Source organism: Cibotium barometz, chromosome 39 (genome assembly GCF_041138505.1).
Source record: "Cibotium barometz isolate CiBa-2024 chromosome 39, ASM4113850v1, whole genome shotgun sequence".
NCBI lineage: Eukaryota > Viridiplantae > Streptophyta > Polypodiopsida > Cyatheales > Cibotiaceae > Cibotium > Cibotium barometz.
Window position 1 is genome coordinate 5,230,970 of NC_141084.1, and position 6,531 is coordinate 5,237,500.

Below are 6,531 nucleotides of genomic sequence, written 5' to 3' on the forward strand. Positions count from 1 at the left end.
CCACTGGAGACCATTCTTAGTCATAATCCAATCCATATTCTTGGTGGGTTTAGAGATGAGCTTTCACTTAGGGTGTTAAGTGAGGCAAAGGCCTTGTAGGGTTCAGTAAGGTACTGGATGGTTGGGACCATAAATTACGTTCCACGTTTGCGATTTGGGAGTGCATCAATTGTAGCTAGGATTTTCATCCAATCGTGGCTCTGTCATCATTGACAGAAGCGAATTTGGATGGCTTTTAATAAATTCACTTTGAGCGCTTGATTCCCTTTATGGAGGTAGACATGATTTGTGTCCCAGTCAAGGACCAGTCACATGTGCCAGTCTCATGAAGGGTCTTCCCAAGATGTTGTCATAATCGCCGCGCAGTGATTGGTAGTAATGTGTTGGACTCATTTAAGTGGAATATTAATCATAGATTTGGTATTTTCTTCTTCCATTGGGAATATTGATTTGGGCACAACTTTAGGTGTCTTAACGCCGTGATGAAAGTCCATGACTACGAATGTGTGTCTAAAGGTCATATCACTGAGTTTAATATTGAGGTCCTTCACTAGGCCAAGGGGTTGTTTGGACGTCCCATCTGTCCCATTTGCAAGTCATAGCATCAATTTGGTGGGATCAAAGGGTGGTTGTCCCCAGTTTTCCCAACACGTCCTGTGATGATTCTCACTTCCGCACCCCCATCCAAGATGGCTGTGCTTGCATGTCCATCGTAGGAAATGGGTAAGGTTATGGTTGTGTCATCACTTTCAAAGTAGTGACCCAACGCACTTACTCAAATTGTCAGTGCGGTTTTGGGTTGTGGGTTTTTCCCATGGAGTAAATCAGGATGATGGGGCTCAGATTCATCGGAGGAATCTGAATTGTCCTTATCCTCTATGGGAGCTTGTAGTTTTCGTTCCATCCAATCCCTAAGGTTATTCCATAAATTAGGATTCCCTTTTAACAAGGTTCCAATGGGCATTTGCATTTGGGAGGAAAGAAAGGATGATAGGCCAGAAAGGTCATGTTGATGTGAGGAGCTTCCTCATGTTTAGGGCTTGGTTCATAGGTTGGACCGGCAATGGTATATGGAAGTTAAAGGTGGTCCTTATTTGATGAGTGTTGAGGTCGAGAATTAGGTGCCGTAGGAGGATAGAATACCTCAAAAAATTTGGTATGGGAACCTTGTGAGTCTGTCAAACTTTGTGTCACTGTCTGCATTATTGAGTCCTTTGATATGAACATGGGATTCGGTCTTGGCCTCCTGTAAAATAGGCAATGGAGGGTTAGGAGGCATAGGTGGGGAAAGATCTTCATTTGTTAACATCATGTTAGTGAACGGATCTTCCTCGGCCTTGAGTATAAGCTCGGGCTCCTTTTGTACACATGTTTGTAGAAGTTCAGGTTCTTATCCCAGACGTCAAGTAAATAGTTTGACGGGGGATTACGTGTCCTCGAGTATTGGTGGGGATAGGACACGTGTACTGGCGATTCTTTGAGTTGAGCCTGGCTGTCTCGTACCAGTGCTTGGGCTTGTTGAATACATTGTTTCTCCAAGATGGGGTTGGGATACATGACCATTGTCTTTGGTAATTTGGTGCAATTCCACAGGCTGCTTGTGGGAAAAAAGATGTCTTATGTGAATCGACCTGAAATAAGTGGTAGTTATGTGAATCAACCACCCAAGGTTTCACACCACTAATAGGGGATTCACCAAAATTAAAATGTGCATGTGAGTGTGTGTGTGTGTGTGTGGGAGAGACAAGGAGAGAGATAAAAGTATCCATTTTCATGTGAGTTTTATAATAGATGAGAAACATATGTGTGTGTGTGTGTAATGTAGAGGTTTAGGTGCACTTTCATATGGGGAATGGGCCTAGGCACTTTGGGCTTAGGGTCATTTACATATGTGGGTTTATGGGGCCTTGGGGGATAAAGGCGGTGGTACTCCCCTACAGTGCACATGTGGTACTCCATGTGATGAGTGCATCTCTCTTTTCTCTCTCCTCTCCCCTTTCTTGCATTGGTATCAGAGACAAGCCTTTGATCCATCTTCTTCTTCCTTTTTCTTTCACTTGTAAAAATTTCAAAAGAAAATGTATGATTCTTGATTTTCTTGATTTTCTTATCTTTTACCAACATGTTCTTGGAAATCTTGGTACAAGCATGGAAAATATTTCAAGTTTGATGCTAAGAGCCATGTCAATGGTGATCTTGAGTGATGTCCATGGCATTACGACATGATTTGGTCTCATTTTGGGAGAAAATAGGACCAATTTTGATAGCTAGACAAGGTGTGGCCAAATTTTGGTGTGTAATGACAAGGTTTGAGAGGTGTGGACCTACAACCCCTACTCCTCCTTAACTTCCCCTTTTCTCTTCCCTTCACGTTTTTTATAAAATCAGAGATTACGGGGCATGTTTTTGCATCATTAAAGCTTTGAAGAGGCTCTCGACGGAGATTAAGGTTTATTCATGATGATGATGATGCTAATCAAGTCCTCAACTTACTAATGCTTGAATTTCTTGCATTTGATACCATGAATCTCAACTATGAGACAGATACCCTTTCATATCATCATTTTGGGGCATTTTATTGAATTTAGGGTTTTTCATGAGTTTAATGCAAATGGAAACAAGATTTTGGGTTTGGTAACCCTATACGTAAGTTTTCGCCTAATATTGCCCTATTTTTAGCTTAAATACTACTAAAGTCACATCAACCAACAACATAAGTATGCCCCTTACATAGGCATGTCATAAGCATGAGCATCCAATGCATCCATGTAGATGTATATGAGCATAAAAAGTTCAATTACATATATCAATGCCAATCATAGATTTCCTTAAACCTCATATGGGCATAATCCTCATGCTTTTGCATCAAACACGTGTATCAAATGAAGCTCCATAGTCTTCAATGATCATCACAACATAGCTCCATTGCTTCATAGTCTTTAATAGTCTTTAATGGTCATGAATCACCAACATGGAAGCAACATATGCCCTCACCATGGCATTTTATATCATTCCAATGATCAACACATATGCCATAAGTAACCAATGACTTCATGAAGCATCATTCTTTAAGAAGTATAAAACCTTATCATAATAGAATCCCACAACTCATTGGGGCATGTCCAATAGCATCCAATCTTCACCACCATGAATGTGGATGGTAAGAAAACAAATGGCTGAAGCATGCTCCAAGATTTGGTCAATGCTCAAATCTTGCTCCATTTCTCCTTTTTGTCACAATTAGCTACTAATAATGATATCAGAGGAACTTTACGTTGACTTTTTCAGACTATTTTTCTCCTTTTTGTCACAATTAGCTACTAATAATGATATCAGAGGAACTTTACGTTGACTTTTTCAGACTATTTTTGCATGTGGAATCTACATCATTAGAGCTTCAAGTCGACATAAATATCATGTAATTTGGATAAGTTGTCAAGCGAGAAGTGAAAGCACACCCCTAGGCAAGACAGAGAGCTATAGGGCTTCTCAAACTGAAGATTCAGGGTGGTAAGTGGGTTCTTCCTATCATTACAGATGTACCGAGATAAAGGCCATTAAATTTGGATTTCATTTGATCAATTTATGCCCGAATTGGTAATTTTGGTAGCTTTGGCCACTCAGAAGGGATGAAACCCTAACTCAATCTCTTAGGAATTTTGGGCTGACCTAAAATTGATCATATGGGTTGAATCCTTGCTATTAAAGCTTCACAATGATCTCTTGTTTCCATCAATCAAATTTTGGAAGGTCGAGTTACCACTATTTTAGTACATGTAGTAGCCATGGTTTTGTGGGTGATGAAGTGATGCATACTTCCCATAGGTGGAGCAAAGTTTATGAGCAAATGGAATCAATGGTCTTTCTTTGCGCAATTGTTGACATGCATAAATGTGTTTGCAATTTGGCTTCAAGATAAGGAATTATGCAAGTTGGATGCCCAAGAGAATGAGTTGTGGTGGGTTGATGGTAATGTGAAATCAGCCTTTGAAACGGAAGAGTGGATAAGGTGATGGGATAGATATATTTTTATCTATCCCATCACCTTATTTTTATATTTTTATCTATCAAGTGTTCTCACAACAACCTCAATGTTGAAAAGATAAAACAAGTGGATTCTTTTCTTGTGTTGGTTGTACAAAGGATTGGTATGAAATGAAGCTATGGAAAGAATCCTTCTTTGTGGAGCAAGGCAGATGAATTAGGAAGATTTTACATATTTCTTGGTTCAAAACTTTGTTCCTTTACATGATATAAAGTTGGTTGGCAACAATCAATGTATGAATCTTGTGAAAAATGGTGTATTATGAGACTATTCCAAGAAGTTTTGGTATCTCTCCTTCTTCATTCATGACTATGACACGAACGAAGTAGTGAAGAAGTTTGTTGATGGGCTACATCATGAACTTCGAAGTGGGATGCAATGTATATTGAATGAAGTGGAAGGATGTTACCTATAAGAGGTTATGATGTTTGCATGGATTCTAGATTTCCATGTAAAGAAGATTCTACCATTTGATCCTTATGTTGTCAACAAACAAGGGAAGGCTACATGGTACATGTATGCTAAGACAAAGGAGGATTTCTTGGAAGATGCCATTGGCATTGATACTTTGGACAAAGAGCTACAATTCAATCAACCTAAGGAGGTGTTATACTTGGATGGTCAAGGTTATTCATGCTATGGGTTGATTCAGAATAGTGTCCAAAAGGGTATGGTTATGATCCTTGAGCATCCGGGCATATGCGTGCATGATGGAATGCTTCAGCCCATCATGAGAGATTTGGGTGTCAAAATGAATAAGAGAGGTGACCCACTCACTCAATATTATGGTCATTGTTGCATGGATTATGATTATGTAGGACTTTTATGAGTTCATTGTGGTATCCACGGGAGCAATACGCTTATTGAAATTTCTAGGAAGCCATACACTCAAGTGCATAAGGTTTTGGACATTATCTCATGTGCCGGTGATATTTTGATGTGCACATATCTTTTTCCTATGATGTAAACTTTCACATGTGTTGATTTGGTGGCTCTTTGTGAGCCAATGATGAGCTTTGTGATGGATGGAAATGCACAATCCATTGATGGTTGTGTGGACTCTCAAGCCTATTTCACCTTTCTCATAGACTTTTCGCACTTGCCTTTGTGATGCATGGATTGATGATAGTTATGGGGGCAACATACACGTGGATTGGCACGAAGTTTCTTGTGTGGTGACTCATCTTTTGTTTGGGTTGATATGGAGTCCTCCTTAAGAGATATTGGGGGCATGAGATGGTGGAATACATATATGCTATACAGGGTTGATATGGAGTCCTCCTTAAGAGATATTGGGGGCATGAGATGGTGGAATACATATATGTGTGGTGACTCATCTTTTGTTTGGGTTGATATGGAGTCCTCCTCCTTAAGAGATATTGGGGGCATGAGATGGTGGAATACATATATGCTATAAAGGTGGATGGTTTTGCTTTGGGCACTACATCTTTGATAGACACTACTTGTGATGAGATTTCTCATGGATGATATCTTAGTTGAGGTGGATATATGGATGTGGTTCTGGGAGATACACACACTTTGTTTTTTGCATGGATGTATCTACTAATATGGGTGCATATGATTCTCCTCTCTATGTGGAGAAATGGTCAAGTGATGCATGTATCCATGAGTATGATGACTTTCAGGAGGATTTGGATGCCTATGTTCATGAAGGAATGGATAGCTGTGCATTTGCTCATGGTGTGGAGATATGTGATTCTCATAGTGTGGACAACTATGTTTTAGATTTGCCTATGGAGGGGTGTTACACATGCATTGATTGCTAAGGATAGCCATGCTTGGGATTCACCTATGGATGCATTGAGAGGAATGGTCTATGGACTATGTATGTGAATCTAGTTTATGATGCTTTTTCAAGCTTGGAGTGGAAAGTGTATAATTGTGAGCTTTATGAGACCATTTTATGTGTGGATTCCTTATCAGAGTCCAATGGTGATGAGGATCATGCTTATGATGATTGTGACGATCGTACTTTGCATACGTGGGTAGATTACAGGTGCTATGCTCATTGCATAGAGGATGAGGATCATGCTTATGATGATTGTGAGGATCGTACTTTGCATACGTGGGTAGATTACAGGTGCTATGCTCATTGCATAGAGGATGACATAAAGAGATTCCTACCTATGGAGAGTTTTTTGGATTACCATAGAACTACCACTTATCAATGAGGAAAAGGATGCCTATGATGATGCATAAGATGGTAGTGTTGATGATGCAGATACCCGCCTATGAAGATGATTGCTCTGCTTGATGGTGGATCATGTGATAATGATAGTCTTGGGGTGATGGTGGAGCATGTGATGATAGTCTTGATGATGGAGATACCCACTATGATGATGTATGCTCTATGCTTAATGGTGGAGATTTCTGTATGCTTGGTGCACATGTCACTTATGGTGGTGAGATGGGTGTTTGCATCATTAAGAGCAGTGAGCATGTGTATTTGAATTATCACACCCATG